Raw genomic sequence first — 17,996 nt, forward strand, 5'->3', positions numbered from 1 at the left:
ACAAGTAATGACAATGGGGAAATCCAGATTTACTGAACTACTGTCTTAATAAGTTAACAACGGCCACGCTTCACTTAAACACTGCGTCAAGGAAGGTGGTAAAACGGGGCAAAACCCAACTGCCTCGCTTAGCGACAGAAATTTTGGGCTCAGTTGTGGTCGTACGTCGAGGACCGCTTGTCCGCGTTTATAAAATATTTGAAATAAATAAGCTACATATTATATAAATGACTTACGTTGTAAATATTCTGAGTCTAGATGTGTAGTCTATTAGCGTGTTTGGGGATTTACATTGCTTTGTCCCTAAATATTTTTTTAAATTATTTAGTTATTTTTTTTAAAAAGAAGAAATGCCTTTTTTCTCAGGCCCCCAGGAAAGGGGTCAGGGAGCACACTGGCATCCAAGCTTGTTGATCAGAAAGGTTGGCAGTTTGGCAGTTCGAATCCCCAGCGCTGTGAAACGGGGTGAGCTCCTGTGACTTGTCCCAGCTTCGGCCAACCTAGCAGTTCGAAAGCACTTAAAAAATGCAAGTAGAAAAACAGGGACCACCTTTGGCGGGAAGGGAACAGCGTTCTGTGTGCCTTCGGTGTTGAGTCATACCGGCCACATGACCACGGAGACGTCTTCGGACAGCGCTGGCTCTTCGGCTTAGAAACTGAGATGTGCACTGCCCCCTAGAGTTGGGAACGACTAGCACAGATGTGCAAGGGGAACCTTTACCTTTTCCCTAATTAAAAAAAAACTGGGGGAAAAATGCCAGTTGAAGTCAAACATATCCTAAAGTTAAAGGATGAGGACAGATTTTGTTCTGCCCTTATGAGAAATTTGAGCTCATATCATTTGGTCTCGTTCTGCTACTACAGCCTCATTTTGATTTCAGATTGTCACATACGTTAACACAAGTTGAGACACGAAGATTATACTCCAGCGTATTTGGAACTGAATTTGGATCTGGAACTATAATCTCAAAACGTCGAATTTTGTCATCTCGTCAAAAGCGTTGGCTCAGCTGAGCCCAGGGCAGGGCGTTAATTTGATATAAGTGGAGAACAACTCCTGATTTTAATGAACGGATTCAGGATATGAGTCATTTGTTTTTTCCAAAAGCCCTAAAATAAAATAAAATCAAAAGACCGTGTTTCTATAGGGTCCAGATTTCATACCAAGGTGAATCATGCAATTAATGTTACATCGCTTATAGATGCTCCGTGGCATTTTCTCTCTTATTGGTTAATTATAGTATAGTATAGTCTTTATTGTCATTATACAAAATAAATACAACGAAATTAGCCTTTTCCTTTCCCGATGTTGAGTTTATCTTCCTTCCTTGTCTTTTGCCTTCCCTCTTCATTCTCCTTTCTTCTTCCTTCCCCTCTTTCCTTATTTTTCCTTCCTTGCTCTCTTCCCTCCTTTTCTTCTTTTTTCTTTGTCTTTCCTCTTTCCCTTTCTTCTTTCCTGTCCCTTCCCTTCTTGCATGCTCAAATACAAAAGGGGGATAGCTGCCATGATTCACTTAACGCCTGTGGCAAGAAAGTTCGCAAAACAGGCCAAAACTCACCTAACAAATGTTCTGTCACCTAACAGAAATTTGGGGGTCCATTGTGACCTTAAGTCAAGGACTATCTGTATACTGTGCAGGTATTATGGGAACATGGGAGAACAGAGTTTTTGTTCCTTTAATGCAGGGGGTCTTTCTTCATTAAACCTGGCAACTTTAAGAGTTGTGGACTTCAACTCCCAGAATTCCGGCTGGGTGAGGAATTCTGGGAGTTGAAGTCCACAACTCTTTAAAGTTCCCAAGTTTGGAAACTCCTGTTTTAATTGCAATTGATAGAAACCTTTGGAGTTCCCATTGCAATTGGGGGCTTCTCAGTTACCAAAGGAAATGTAATGAACTGCAGCCCCAATACAGAAAGTCCTTGGCTTACGACCACAACTGAACCCTACGTTTTTGTTTGCTAAGCGAGACATTCCTTCAGTGAATTTTGCCCCGTTTTACTAACTTCCTTGTCTCGGTTGGTAAGCGAATCACTGCAGTTGTTGAAATTAACAACACCGTCGTTAAGTGAATCGGGCTTCCCCATCGAGTTTGCTTGTCAGAAGGTGAACACTTGACCCCAGGACACTGCAATGGTCATAAATATGAGTCCTTTGCCAAGCATCTGAAATTGGATCCTGTGACCCATGGGGAACACTGCAATGGTCGTAAGTGTTAAAAAACGGTCATAAATCACACTTTTTGTAACTTTGAACGGTCGCTAAGCAAGTTGTAAGTTGGAAAGTTTATTCTTGGTAGCAGGAAGAGAAAAAAATGCTGCTCTCCGCCACCAGAGGGCAGCGCTTGTTTGATAGATCTTTTTGGACCAGTTGTTATCCGTATTATCTCAGGTGGCTTCAGATATAGGATTTTGCTGATGCAAATTGATTTTTTTAAAAAACAGGTGCCATAAAGCACCTGATTCTTAGAAATCCCACAGGTAAACTTTCTTTAGTAGAACTTCCCAAAGGTGCTTTTTTCAAGAGGCAACTGGACTTTCTGGGTTTTCTTTGAAGATGTTTCCCTTCTTATCCAAGAAGCTTCTTCAGCTCTGACTAGATGGTGGGGAATGGAAGGATTTTATATTCCTTGCAGACAGCTGGTCATTTGCATCCTTTTAAAAGGTCGTTGAGGCCACTTGGACGTTTATCTGTGCCCTGAGTTGTCCCAAAGGTGCTTTTTCAAGATAGATTATGTCGTAACCCCTTCATTTACACACCCATTTGCACCACTCGGGTGACCCTGAGGTCACAGATAAACCTCCAAGTGGCCTCAACGACCCTCTAAAAGGATGCAAATGACCAGCTGTCTGCAAGGAGCATCAATCCTTCCATTCCCCACCATCCAGTCGGAACTGAGGAAGCTTCTTGGGTGAGAAGTGAAATGTCTTCAAAGAAATACCAGAAAGTCCAGTTGCCTCCTGAAAAAAGCACCGTTGGGACAATTGAGGACGCAGACAAATCTCCAAGAGGCCTCAACGGCGCTAAAAGGATGCAAATGACCAGCTGTCCTTAAGCGCGTTTTTCATAATTTGCTAAAGAGATGAAACTTAGTGATCGATAATTCTGAACTAATAAGGTCTTCTCCTGTGGGCAGCTTGGAGAATCCAAGCATGGGTTAACTTTGTCCATTAGCCTAGAGCAGGGGTGTCCAAACTTGAGAACTTTAAGACTTGTGGACTTCAACTCCCAGAATTCCCCAGCCAGCATAGCTGGCTGGGGAATTCTGGGAGTTGAAGTCCACAAGTCTTAAAGTTCCCAAGTTTGGACACCCCTGGCCTAGAGAATCCAAATCAGCTGGGTCTCTCAAGGAGGGAAGTTTTTGGGTTGTTGTTTTTTACAAATTTGCCCAGCTAAGCTCCTGTTTTTTGACGTATCCTATTTGATTTTTTTTTCCCCTTTTCTTTTAATGCTCTGAAAAAAAAGAAAGTTGAAAGATTGGACTGCAAAATTGGGGAGCTGCGACCAGGAAGGATTAAAAAGATCTGGCAGAGCGAGATAAAAGCTTAGCAGACCGCACGGTCTCAATTTTTCTTTTAAGCTCTGACAACCGGGAGAAATGAAAGGGGAGCGTAGAAGGTTGAAAGAAAATTCATTAGCTGGGATGGAAATTTCAAGAGGATTTCCCAAAATCTGTTTTGCCTTTTTCAGCTTCAATAAGATCAAAGGAAAAGTGAAAAGGAAAAAAGAACCCCAGGATACAGGTAGTCGACTTACGGCCACAATTGAGCCCAAAATTCCCGTTGCTAAGAGAGGCAGTGCGGAATGAGTTTTGGCTCACTGTACGACCTTCCTTGCCACCGTTGTTAAGCGGACGACCGCGGTGGTTCAGTTAGGAACCCGGTTGTTAAATGAATCTGGCTTCCCTGTTGATTTTGCTGGTCAGAAGGTCGCAAAAAGGGGCCACGGGACACCGCAGCCGTCATAAATACAAGTCAGTGGCCAAACATCCAGATTTCGATCACGTGACCCTGGGGATGCTGCAGTGGTTGCTTGTAAGCGTGAAAAATGGTCACAGGTTTTTTCAGTTATGTTGTAAGTTCAAACGGTCACTAAGCAAGTCGTTGTAAGACAAGGACTATCCCTAGACTTCCTTCAATGGCAGGTCGTCATTTGAAATCCCACCCATCCAGAGATAGGTGCATAAGGTCTTTACCAGCCTTCGCTTTTGTTATTTTGAGAGGCAGTGCAGCCTAGTGGTTAAGGCAGCAGCTCAAAAAAGGAGGAGATGTGGAGTTCTAGTTCTGCCTTAGTCACGAAAGCCAGCTGGGTGACTTTGGGCCAATCACCAGGAGACGGTGAGTTCTAGTTCTGCCTTAGGAAGGAAAGCCGGCTGGGTGACTTTGGGCCAATCACCAGGAGACGGTGAGTTCTAGTTCTGCCTTAGGAAGGAAAGCCGGCTGGGTGACTTTGGGCCAATCACCAGGAGACAGTGAGTTCTAGTCCCGTTTAGGCATGAAATCCAGCTGGGTGACTTTGGGCCAATCACCAGGAGAGAGTGAGTTCTAGTCCCACTTAGGCATGAAAGCTGGCTGGGTGACTTTGGGCCAATCACCAGGAGACAGTGAGTTCTAGTCCCACTTAGGCATGAAAGCTGGCTGGGTGACTTTGGGCCAATCACCAGGAGACAGTGAGTTCTAGTCCCACTTAGGCATGAAAGCTGGCTGGGTGACTTTGGGCCAATCACCAGGAGACGGTGAGTTCTAGTCCCACTTAGGCATGAAATCCAGCTGGGTGACTTTGGGCCAATCACCAGGAGACAGTGAGTTCTAGTCCCACTTAGGCATGAAAGCTGGCTGGGTGACTTTGGGCCAATCACCAGGAGACAGTGAGTTCTAGTCCCACTTAGGCATGAAATCCAGCTGGGTGACTTTGGGCCAATCACCAGGAGACAGTGAGTTCTAGTCCCACTTAGGCATGAAAGCTGGGTGGGTGACTTTGGGCCAATCACCAGGAGACAGTGAGTTCTAGTCCCACTTAGGCATGAAAGCCGGCTGGGTGACTTTGGGCCAATCACCAGGAGACAGTGAGTTCTAGTCCCGTTTAGACATGAAATCCAGCTGGGTGACTTTGGGCCAATCACCAGGAGACAGTGAGTTCTAGTCCCACTTAGGCATGAAAGCTGGCTGGGTGACTTTGGGCCAATCACCAGGAGACAGTGAGTTCTAGTCCCACTTAGGCATGAAAGCTGGCTGGGTGACTTTGGGCCAATCACCAGGAGACAGTGAGTTCTAGTCCCACTTAGGCATGAAAGCTGGCTGGGTGACTTTGGGCCAATCACCAGGAGACAGTGAGTTCTAGTCCCACTTAGGCATGAAAGCTGGCTGGGTGACTTTGGGCCAATCACCAGGAGACAGTGAGTTCTAGTCCCACTTAGGCATGAAAGCTGGCTGAGTGACTTTGGGCCAATCACTAGGAGACAGTGAGTTCTAGTCCCGTTTAGGCATGAAAGCCAGCTGGGTGACTTTGGGCCAATCACCAGGAGACAGTGAGTTCTAGTCCCATTTAGGCATGAAAGCCAGCTGGGTGACTTTGGGCCAATCACCAGGAGACGGTGAGTTCTAGTTCTGCCTTAGGAAGGAAAGCCGGCTGGGTGACTTTGGGCCAATCACTAGGAGACAGTGAGTTCTAGTCCCGTTTAGGCATGAAAGCCAGCTGGGTGACTTTGGGCCAATCACCAGGAGACAGTGAGTTCTAGTCCCGTTTAGGCATGAAAGCCAGCTGGGTGACTTTGGGCCAATCACCAGGAGACAGTGAGTTCTAGTCCCGTTTAGGCATGAAAGCCAGCTGGGTGACTTTGGGCCAATCACCAGGAGACAGTGAGTTCTAGTCCCGTTTAGGCATGAAAGCCAGCTGGGTGACTTTGGGCCAATCACCAGGAGACAGTGAGTTCTAGTCCCGTTTAGGCATGAAAGCCAGCTGGGTGACTTTGGGCCAATCACCAGGAGACGGTGAGTTCTAGTCCCACTTAGGCATGAAAGCTGGCTGAGTGACTTTGGGCCAATCACCAGGAGACGGTGAGTTCTAGTCCCACTGAGTGACTTTGGGCCAATCACCAGGAGACGGTGAGTTCTAGTCCCACTTAGGCATGAAAGCTGGCTGAGTGACTTTGGGCCAATCACCAGGAGACGGTGAGTTCTAGTCCCACTTAGGCATGAAAGCTGGCTGAGTGACTTTGGGCCAATCACCAGGAGACGGTGAGTTCTGGTCCCACTTAGGCATGAAAGCCGACTGGGTGACTTTGGGCCAATCACCAGGAGACGGTGAGTTCTAGTTCTGCCTTAGGAAGGAAAGCAGGCTGGGTGACTTTGGGCCAATCACCAGGAGACGGTGAGTTCTAGTTCTGCCTTAGGCATGAAAGCCGACTGGGTGACTTTGGGCCAATCACCAGGAGACGGTGAGTTCTAGTCCCACTTAGGCATGAAAGCTGGCTGAGTGACTTTGGGCCAATCACCAGGAGACAGTGAGTTCTAGTCCCACTTAGGCATGAAAGCCGGCTGGGTGACTTTGGGCCAATCACCAGGAGACAGTGAGTTCTAGTCCCACTTAGGCATGAAAGCCGGCTGGGTGACTTTGGGCCAATCACCAGGAGACGGGGAGTTCTAGTCCCACTTAGGCATGAAAGCTGGCTGAGTGACTTTGGGCCAATCACCAGGAGACGGGGAGTTCTAGTCCCACTTAGGCATGAAAGCTGGCTGGGTGACTTTGGGCCAATCACCAGGAGACAGTGAGTTCTAGTCCCACTTAGGCATGAAAGCCGGCTGGGTGACTTTGGGCCAATCACCAGGAGACGGGGAGTTCTAGTCCCACTTAGGCATGAAAGCTGGCTGAGTGACTTTGGGCCAATCACCAGGAGACGGGGAGTTCTAGTCCCACTTAGGCATGAAAGCTGGCTGAGTGACTTTGGGCCAATCACCAGGAGACGGGGAGTTCTAGTCCCACTTAGGCATGAAAGCCGGCTGAGTGACTTTGGGCCAATCACCAGGAGACGGGGAGTTCTAGTCCCACTTAGGCATGAAAGCCGGCTGGGTGACTTTGGGCCAATCACCAGGAGACGGGGAGTTCTAGTCCCACTTAGGCATGAAAGCTGGCTGAGTGACTTTGGGCCAATCACCAGGAGACGGGGAGTTCTAGTCCCACTTAGGCATGAAAGCCGGCTGGGTGACTTTGGGCCAATCACCAGGAGACGGGGAGTTCTAGTCCCACTTAGGCATGAAAGCCGGCTGAGTGACTTTGGGCCAATCACCAGGAGACGGGGAGTTCTAGTCCCACTTAGGCATGAAAGCCGGCTGAGTGACTTTGGGCCAATCACCAGGAGACGGGGAGTTCTAGTCCCACTTAGGCATGAAAGCCGGCTGGGTGACTTTGGGCCAATCACCAGGAGACAGTGAGTTCTAGTCCCACTTAGGCATGAAAGCCGGCTGGGTGACTTTGGGCCAATCACCAGGAGACGGGGAGTTCTAGTCCCACTTAGGCATGAAAGCTGGCTGAGTGACTTTGGGCCAATCACCATGAGACGGGGAGTTCTAGTCCCACTTAGGCATGAAAGCTGGCTGAGTGACTTTGGGCCAATCACCAGGAGACGGGGAGTTCTAGTCCCACTTAGGCATGAAAGCCGGCTGGGTGACTTTGGGCCAATCACCAGGAGACGGGGAGTTCTAGTCCCACTTAGGCATGAAAGCTGGCTGAGTGACTTTGGGCCAATCACCAGGAGACGGGGAGTTCTAGTCCCACTTAGGCATGAAAGCCGGCTGGGTGACTTTGGGCCAATCACCAGGAGACAGTGAGTTCTAGTCCCACTTAGGCATGAAAGCCGGCTGGGTGACTTTGGGCCAATCACCAGGAGACGGGGAGTTCTAGTCCCACTTAGGCATGAAAGCCGGCTGAGTGACTTTGGGCCAATCACCAGGAGACGGTGAGTTCTAGTCCCACTTAGGCATGAAAGCCGGCTGAGTGACTTTGGGCCAATCACCAGGAGACAGTGAGTTCTAGTCCCACTTAGGCATGAAAGCCAACTGGATGACTTTGGGCCAATCACCAGGAGACAGTGAGTTCTAGTCCCACTTAGGCATGAAAGCCGGCTGGGTGACTTTGGGCCAATCACCAGGAGACGGTGAGTTCTAGTCCCACTTAGGCATGAAAGCCGGCTGAGTGACTTTGGGCCAATCACCAGGAGACAGTGAGTTCTAGTCCCACTTAGGCATGAAAGCCGGCTGGGTGACTTTGGGCCAATCACCAGGAGACGGGGAGTTCTAGTCCCACTTAGGCATGAAAGCCGGCTGAGTGACTTTGGGCCAATCACCAGGAGACTGTGAGTTCTAGTCCCACTTAGGCATGAAAGCCGGCTGGGTGACTTTGGGCCAATCACCAGGAGACAGTGAGTTCTAGTCCCACTTAGGCATGAAAGCCGGCTGAGTGACTTTGGGCCAATCACCAGGAGACGGGGAGTTCTAGTCCCACTTAGGCATGAAAGCTGGCTGGGTGACTTTGGGCCAATCACCAGGAGACAGTGAGTTCTAGTCCCACTTAGGCATGAAAGCCGGCTGGGTGACTTTGGGCCAATCACCAGGAGACAGTGAGTTCTAGTCCCACTTAGGCATGAAAGCTGGCTGGGTGACTTTGGGCCAATCACCAGGAGACAGTGAGTTCTAGTCCCACTTAGGCATGAAAGCTGGCTGAGTGACTTTGGGCCAATCACTAGGAGACAGTGAGTTCTAGTCCCGTTTAGGCATGAAAGCCAGCTGGGTGACTTTGGGCCAATCACCAGGAGACAGTGAGTTCTAGTCCCATTTAGGCATGAAAGCCAGCTGGGTGACTTTGGGCCAATCACCAGGAGACGGTGAGTTCTAGTTCTGCCTTAGGAAGGAAAGCTGGCTGGGTGACTTTGGGCCAATCACTAGGAGACAGTGAGTTCTAGTCCCGTTTAGGCATGAAAGCCAGCTGGGTGACTTTGGGCCAATCACCAGGAGACAGTGAGTTCTAGTCCCGTTTAGGCATGAAAGCCAGCTGGGTGACTTTGGGCCAATCACCAGGAGACAGTGAGTTCTAGTCCCGTTTAGGCATGAAAGCCAGCTGGGTGACTTTGGGCCAATCACCAGGAGACAGTGAGTTCTAGTCCCGTTTAGGCATGAAAGCCAGCTGGGTGACTTTGGGCCAATCACCAGGAGACAGTGAGTTCTAGTCCCGTTTAGGCATGAAAGCCAGCTGGGTGACTTTGGGCCAATCACCAGGAGACGGTGAGTTCTAGTCCCACTTAGGCATGAAAGCTGGCTGAGTGACTTTGGGCCAATCACCAGGAGACGGTGAGTTCTAGTCCCACTGAGTGACTTTGGGCCAATCACCAGGAGACGGTGAGTTCTAGTCCCACTTAGGCATGAAAGCTGGCTGAGTGACTTTGGGCCAATCACCAGGAGACGGTGAGTTCTAGTCCCACTTAGGCATGAAAGCTGGCTGAGTGACTTTGGGCCAATCACCAGGAGACGGTGAGTTCTGGTCCCACTTAGGCATGAAAGCCGACTGGGTGACTTTGGGCCAATCACCAGGAGACGGTGAGTTCTAGTTCTGCCTTAGGAAGGAAAGCAGGCTGGGTGACTTTGGGCCAATCACCAGGAGACGGTGAGTTCTAGTTCTGCCTTAGGCATGAAAGCCGACTGGGTGACTTTGGGCCAATCACCAGGAGACGGTGAGTTCTAGTCCCACTTAGGCATGAAAGCTGGCTGAGTGACTTTGGGCCAATCACCAGGAGACAGTGAGTTCTAGTCCCACTTAGGCATGAAAGCCGGCTGGGTGACTTTGGGCCAATCACCAGGAGACAGTGAGTTCTAGTCCCACTTAGGCATGAAAGCCGGCTGGGTGACTTTGGGCCAATCACCAGGAGACGGGGAGTTCTAGTCCCACTTAGGCATGAAAGCTGGCTGAGTGACTTTGGGCCAATCACCAGGAGACGGGGAGTTCTAGTCCCACTTAGGCATGAAAGCTGGCTGGGTGACTTTGGGCCAATCACCAGGAGACAGTGAGTTCTAGTCCCACTTAGGCATGAAAGCCGGCTGGGTGACTTTGGGCCAATCACCAGGAGACGGGGAGTTCTAGTCCCACTTAGGCATGAAAGCTGGCTGAGTGACTTTGGGCCAATCACCAGGAGACGGGGAGTTCTAGTCCCACTTAGGCATGAAAGCTGGCTGAGTGACTTTGGGCCAATCACCAGGAGACGGGGAGTTCTAGTCCCACTTAGGCATGAAAGCCGGCTGAGTGACTTTGGGCCAATCACCAGGAGACGGGGAGTTCTAGTCCTACTTAGGCATGAAAGCCGGCTGGGTGACTTTGGGCCAATCACCAGGAGACGGGGAGTTCTAGTCCCACTTAGGCATGAAAGCCGGCTGAGTGACTTTGGGCCAATCACCAGGAGACGGGGAGTTCTAGTCCCACTTAGGCATGAAAGCCGGCTGGGTGACTTTGGGCCAATCACCAGGAGACGGGGAGTTCTAGTCCCACTTAGGCATGAAAGCCGGCTGAGTGACTTTGGGCCAATCACCAGGAGACGGGGAGTTCTAGTCCCACTTAGGCATGAAAGCCGGCTGAGTGACTTTGGGCCAATCACCAGGAGACGGGGAGTTCTAGTCCCACTTAGGCATGAAAGCCGGCTGGGTGACTTTGGGCCAATCACCAGGAGACAGTGAGTTCTAGTCCCACTTAGGCATGAAAGCCGGCTGGGTGACTTTGGGCCAATCACCAGGAGACGGGGAGTTCTAGTCCCACTTAGGCATGAAAGCTGGCTGAGTGACTTTGGGCCAATCACCAGGAGACGGGGAGTTCTAGTCCCACTTAGGCATGAAAGCTGGCTGAGTGACTTTGGGCCAATCACCAGGAGACGGGGAGTTCTAGTCCCACTTAGGCATGAAAGCCGGCTGGGTGACTTTGGGCCAATCACCAGGAGACGGGGAGTTCTAGTCCCACTTAGGCATGAAAGCTGGCTGAGTGACTTTGGGCCAATCACCAGGAGACGGGGAGTTCTAGTCCCACTTAGGCATGAAAGCCGGCTGGGTGACTTTGGGCCAATCACCAGGAGACAGTGAGTTCTAGTCCCACTTAGGCATGAAAGCCGGCTGGGTGACTTTGGGCCAATCACCAGGAGACGGGGAGTTCTAGTCCCACTTAGGCATGAAAGCCGGCTGAGTGACTTTGGGCCAATCACCAGGAGACGGTGAGTTCTAGTCCCACTTAGGCATGAAAGCCGGCTGAGTGACTTTGGGCCAATCACCAGGAGACAGTGAGTTCTAGTCCCACTTAGGCATGAAAGCCAACTGGATGACTTTGGGCCAATCACCAGGAGACAGTGAGTTCTAGTCCCACTTAGGCATGAAAGCCGGCTGGGTGACTTTGGGCCAATCACCAGGAGACGGTGAGTTCTAGTCCCACTTAGGCATGAAAGCCGGCTGAGTGACTTTGGGCCAATCACCAGGAGACAGTGAGTTCTAGTCCCACTTAGGCATGAAAGCCGGCTGGGTGACTTTGGGCCAATCACCAGGAGACGGGGAGTTCTAGTCCCACTTAGGCATGAAAGCCGGCTGAGTGACTTTGGGCCAATCACCAGGAGACTGTGAGTTCTAGTCCCACTTAGGCATGAAAGCCGGCTGGGTGACTTTGGGCCAATCACCAGGAGACAGTGAGTTCTAGTCCCACTTAGGCATGAAAGCCGGCTGAGTGACTTTGGGCCAATCACCAGGAGACGGGGAGTTCTAGTCCCACTTAGGCATGAAAGCTGGCTGGGTGACTTTGGGCCAATCACCAGGAGACAGTGAGTTCTAGTCCCACTTAGGCATGAAAGCCGGCTGGGTGACTTTGGGCCAATCACCAGGAGACAGTGAGTTCTAGTCCCACTTAGGCATGAAAGCCGGCTGGGTGACTTTGGGCCAATCACCAGGAGACAGTGAGTTCTAGTCCCACTTAGGCATGAAAGCCGGCTGGGTGACTTTGGGCCAATCACCAGGAGACAGTGAGTTCTAGTCCCACTTAGGCATGAAAGCCGGCTGGGTGACTTTGGGCCAATCACCAGGAGACAGTGAGTTCTAGTCCCACTTAGGCATGAAAGCCGGCTGGGTGACTTTGGGCCAATCACCAGGAGACAGTGAGTTCTAGTCCCACTTAGGCATGAAAGCTGGCTGGGTGACTTTGGGCCAATCACCAGGAGACAGTGAGTTCTAGTCCCACTTAGGCATGAAAGCTGGCTGGGTGACTTTGGGCCAATCACCAGGAGACAGTGAGTTCTAGTCCCACTTAGGCATGAAAGCTGGCTGGGTGACTTTGGGCCAATCACCAGGAGACAGTGAGTTCTAGTCCCACTTAGGCATGAAAGCCGGCTGGGTGACTTTGGGCCAATCACCAGGAGACAGTGAGTTCTAGTCCCACTTAGGCATGAAAGCCGGCTGAGTGACTTTGGGCCAATCACCAGGAGACGGTGAATTCTAGTCCCGCCTTAGGCATGAAAGCCGGCTGGGTGACTTTGGGCCAATCACCAGGAGACAGTGAGTTCTAGTCCCACTTAGGCATGAAAGCCGGCTGGGTGACTTTGGGCCAATCACCAGGAGACAGTGAGTTCTAGTCCCACTTAGGCATGAAAGCCGGCTGAGTGACTTTGGGCCAATCACCAGGAGACGGGGAGTTCTAGTCCCACTTAGGCATGAAAGCTGGCTGAGTGACTTTGGGCCAATCACCAGGAGACAGTGAGTTCTAGTCCCACTTAGGCATGAAAGCTGGCTGAGTGACTTTGGGCCAATCACCAGGAGACGGTGAATTCTAGTCCCGCCTTAGGCATGAAAGCCGGCTGGGTGACTTTGGGCCAATCGCCAGGAGACAGTGAGTTCTAGTCCCACTTAGGCATGAAAGCCGGCTGGGTGACTTTGGGCCAATCACCAGGAGACAGTGAGTTCTAGTCCCACTTAGGCATGAAAGCTGGCTGAGTGACTTTGGGCCAATCACCAGGAGACGGTGAGTTCTAGTCCCACTTAGGCATGAAAGCTGGCTGGGTGACTTTGGGCCAATCACCAGGAGACAGTGAGTTCTAGTCCCACTTAGGCATGAAAGCTGGCTGAGTGACTTTGGGCCAATCACCAGGAGACAGTGAGTTCTAGTCCCACTTAGGCATGAAATCCAGCTGGGTGACTTTGGGCCAATCACCAGGAGACAGTGAGTTCTAGTCCCACTTAGGCATGAAAGCTGGCTGAGTGACTTTGGGCCAATCACCAGGAGACGGTGAGTTCTAGTCCCACTTAGGCATGAAAGCCGGCTGGGTGACTTTGGGCCAATCACCAGGAGACGGTGAGTTCTAGTCCCACTTAGGCATGAAAGCTGGCTGAGTGACTTTGGGCCAATCACCAGGAGACGGTGAGTTCTAGTCCCACTTAGGCATGAAAGCTGGCTGAGTGACTTTGGGCCAATCACCAGGAGACGGTGAGTTCTAGTCCCACTTAGGCATGAAAGCCGGCTGGGTGACTTTGGGCCAATCACCAGGAGACGGTGAGTTCTAGTCCCACTTAGGCATGAAAGCTGGCTGAGTGACTTTGGGCCAATCACCAGGAGACAGTGAGTTCTAGTCCCACTTAGGCATGAAAGCTGGCTGAGTGACTTTGGGCCAATCACCAGGAGACAGTGAGTTCTAGTCCCACTTAGGCATGAAAGCTGGCTGAGTGACTTTGGGCCAATCACCAGGAGACAGTGAGTTCTAGTCCCACTTAGGCATGAAAGCTGGCTGAGTGACTTTGGGCCAATCACCAGGAGACGGTGAATTCTAGTCCCGCCTTAGGCATGAAAGCCGGCTGGGTGACTTTGGGCCAATCACCAGGAGACAGTGAGTTCTAGTCCCACTTAGGCATGAAAGCCGGCTGGGTGACTTTGGGCCAATCACCAGGAGACAGTGAGTTCTAGTCCCACTTAGGCATGAAAGCTGGCTGAGTGACTTTGGGCCAATCACCAGGAGACGGTGAGTTCTAGTCCCACTTAGGCATGAAAGCTGGCTGGGTGACTTTGGGCCAATCACCAGGAGACAGTGAGTTCTAGTCCCACTTAGGCATGAAAGCTGGCTGAGTGACTTTGGGCCAATCACCAGGAGACAGTGAGTTCTAGTCCCACTTAGGCATGAAATCCAGCTGGGTGACTTTGGGCCAATCACCAGGAGACAGTGAGTTCTAGTCCCACTTAGGCATGAAAGCTGGCTGAGTGACTTTGGGCCAATCACCAGGAGACGGTGAGTTCTAGTCCCACTTAGGCATGAAAGCCGGCTGGGTGACTTTGGGCCAATCACCAGGAGACGGTGAGTTCTAGTCCCACTTAGGCATGAAAGCTGGCTGAGTGACTTTGGGCCAATCACCAGGAGACGGTGAGTTCTAGTCCCACTTAGGCATGAAAGCTGGCTGAGTGACTTTGGGCCAATCACCAGGAGACGGTGAGTTCTAGTCCCACTTAGGCATGAAAGCCGGCTGGGTGACTTTGGGCCAATCACCAGGAGACGGTGAGTTCTAGTCCCACTTAGGCATGAAAGCTGGCTGAGTGACTTTGGGCCAATCACCAGGAGACAGTGAGTTCTAGTCCCACTTAGGCATGAAAGCTGGCTGAGTGACTTTGGGCCAATCACCAGGAGACAGTGAGTTCTAGTCCCACTTAGGCATGAAAGCTGGCTGAGTGACTTTGGGCCAATCACCAGGAGACAGTGAGTTCTAGTCCCACTTAGGCATGAAAGCCGGCTGGGTGACTTTGGGCCAATCACCAGGAGACGGTGAGTTCTAGTCCCACTTAGGCATGAAAGCCAGCTGGGTGACTTTGGGCCAATCACCAGGAGACAGTGAGTTCTAGTCCCACTTAGGCATGAAAGCTGGCTGAGTGACTTTGGGCCAATCACCAGGAGACAGTGAGTACTAGTCCCACTTAGGCATGAAAGCTGGCTGGGTGACTTTGGGCCAATCACCAGGAGACAGTGAGTTCTAGTCCCACTTAGGCATGAAAGCTGGCTGGGTGACTTTGGGCCAATCACCAGGAGACAGTGAGTTCTAGTCCCACTTAGGCATGAAAGCCGGCTGAGTGACTTTGGGCCAATCACCAGGAGACGGTGAATTCTAGTCCCGCCTTAGGCATGAAAGCTGGCTGGGTGACTTTGGGCCAATCACCAGGAGACAGTGAGTTCTAGTCCCACTTAGGCATGAAAGCTGGCTGAGTGACTTTGGGCCAATCACCAGGAGACAGTGAGTTCTAGTCCCACTTAGGCATGAAAGCTGGCTGGGTGACTTTGGGCCAATCACCAGGAGACAGTGAGTTCTAGTCCCACTTAGGCATGAAAGCTGGCTGGGTGACTTTGGGCCAATCACCAGGAGACGGGGAGTTCTAGTCCCACTTAGGCATGAAAGCTGGCTGAGTGACTTTGGGCCAATCACCAGGAGACAGTGAGTTCTAGTCCCACTTAGGCATGAAAGCTGGCTGGGTGACTTTGGGCCAATCACCAGGAGACAGTGAGTTCTAGTCCCACTTAGGCATGAAAGCCGGCTGGGTGACTTTGGGCCAATCACCAGGAGACAGTGAGTTCTAGTCCCACTTAGGCATGAAAGCTGGCTGAGTGACTTTGGGCCAATCACCAGGAGACAGTGAGTTCTAGTCCCACTTAGGCATGAAAGCCGGCTGAGTGACTTTGGGCCAATCACCAGGAGACGGTGAGTTCTAGTCCCACTTAGGCATGAAAGCTGGCTGAGTGACTTTGGGCCAATCACCAGGAGACAGTGAGTTCTAGTCCCACTTAGGCATGAAAGCAGGCTGGGTGACTTTGGGCCAATCACCAGGAGACAGTGAGTTCTAGTCCCACTTAGGCATGAAAGCCGGCTGAGTGACTTTGGGCCAATCACCAGGAGACAGTGAGTTCTAGTCCCACTTAGGCATGAAAGCCGGCTGAGTGACTTTGGGCCAATCACCAGGAGACAGTGAGTTCTAGTCCCACTTAGGCATGAAAGCTGGCTGAGTGACTTTGGGCCAATCACCAGGAGACAGTGAGTTCTAGTCCCACTTAGGCATGAAAGCCGGCTGAGTGACTTTGGGCCAATCACCAGGAGACGGGGAGTTCTAGTCCCACTTAGGCATGAAAGCTGGCTGAGTGACTTTGGGCCAATCACCAGGAGACAGTGAGTTCTAGTCCCACTTAGGCATGAAAGCTGGCTGGGTGACTTTGGGCCAATCACCAGGAGACGGGGAGTTCTAGTCCCACTTAGGCATGAAAGCCGGCTGAGTGACTTTGGGCCAATCACCAGGAGACGGGGAGTTCTAGTCCCACTTAGGCATGAAATCCAGCTGGGTGACTTTGGGCCAATCAACAGGAGACAGTGAGTTCTAGTCCCACTTAGGCATGAAAGCTGGCTGGGTGACTTTGGGCCAATCACCAGGAGACAGTGAGTTCTAGTCCCACTTAGGCATGAAAGCTGGCTGGGTGACTTTGGGCCAATCACCAGGAGACAGTGAGTTCTAGTCCCACTTAGGCATGAAAGCTGGCTGAGTGACTTTGGGCCAATCACCAGGAGACAGTGAGTTCTAGTCCCACTTAGGCATGAAAGCCGGCTGAGTGACTTTGGGCCAATCACCAGGAGACGGGGAGTTCTAGTCCCACTTAGGCATGAAAGCCGGCTGAGTGACTTTGGGCCAATCACCAGGAGACGGGGAGTTCTAGTCCCACTTAGGCATGAAAGCCGGCTGAGTGACTTTGGGCCAATCACCAGGAGACGGGGAGTTCTAGACCCACTTAGGCATGAAATCCAGCTGGGTGACTTTGGGCCAATCACCAGGAGACAGTGAGTTCTAGTCCCACTTAGGCATGAAAGCTGGCTGGGTGACTTTGGGCCAATCACCAGGAGACAGTGAGTTCTAGTCCCACTTAGGCATGAAAGCTGGCTGGGTGACTTTGGGCCAATCACCAGGAGACAGTGAGTTCTAGTCCCACTTAGGCATGAAAGCTGGCTGAGTGACTTTGGGCCAATCACCAGGAGACGGTGAGTTCTAGTCCCACTTAGGCATGAAAGCTGGCTGAGTGACTTTGGGCCAATCACCAGGAGACGGTGAGTTCTAGTCCCACTTAGGCATGAAAGCTGGCTGGGTGACTTTGGGCCAATCACCAGGAGACAGTGAGTTCTAGTCCCACTTAGGCATGAAAGCTGGCTGAGTGACTTTGGGCCAATCACCAGGAGACGGTGAGTTCTAGTCCCACTTAGGCATGAAAGCCGGCTGGGTGACTTTGGGCCAATCACCAGGAGACGGTGAGTTCTAGTCCCACTTAGGCATGAAAGCTGGCTGAGTGACTTTGGGCCAATCACCAGGAGACGGTGAGTTCTAGTCCCACTTAGGCATGAAAGCTGGCTGAGTGACTTTGGGCCAATCACCAGGAGACGGTGAGTTCTAGTCCCACTTAGGCATGAAAGCCGGCTGGGTGACTTTGGGCCAATCACCAGGAGACGGTGAGTTCTAGTCCCACTTAGGCATGAAAGCTGGCTGAGTGACTTTGGGCCAATCACCAGGAGACAGTGAGTTCTAGTCCCACTTAGGCATGAAAGCTGGCTGAGTGACTTTGGGCCAATCACCAGGAGACAGTGAGTTCTAGTCCCACTTAGGCATGAAAGCTGGCTGAGTGACTTTGGGCCAATCACCAGGAGACAGTGAGTTCTAGTCCCACTTAGGCATGAAAGCTGGGTGAGTGACTTTGGGCCAATCACCAGGAGACGGTGAATTCTAGTCCCGCCTTAGGCATGAAAGCCGGCTGGGTGACTTTGGGCCAATCACCAGGAGACAGTGAGTTCTAGTCCCACTTAGGCATGAAAGCCGGCTGGGTGACTTTGGGCCAATCACCAGGAGACAGTGAGTTCTAGTCCCACTTAGGCATGAAAGCTGGCTGAGTGACTTTGGGCCAATCACCAGGAGACGGTGAGTTCTAGTCCCACTTAGG

At 51.3% G+C, this 17,996-nt stretch overlaps 1 protein-coding gene across 1 annotated transcript in view; it reads left to right on the forward strand.

Annotated features, from left to right (window-relative positions):
* SLC4A11 (solute carrier family 4 member 11) overlaps positions 1 to 17,996 on the forward strand; it is a 166,319-nt gene that overhangs the window by 139,345 nt on the left and 8,978 nt on the right. The window lies entirely within an intron of this gene.

This window comes from Natrix helvetica, assembly GCF_964273705.1.
Source record: "Natrix helvetica genome assembly, chromosome: 7".
Lineage (NCBI taxonomy): Eukaryota > Metazoa > Chordata > Lepidosauria > Squamata > Natricidae > Natrix > Natrix helvetica.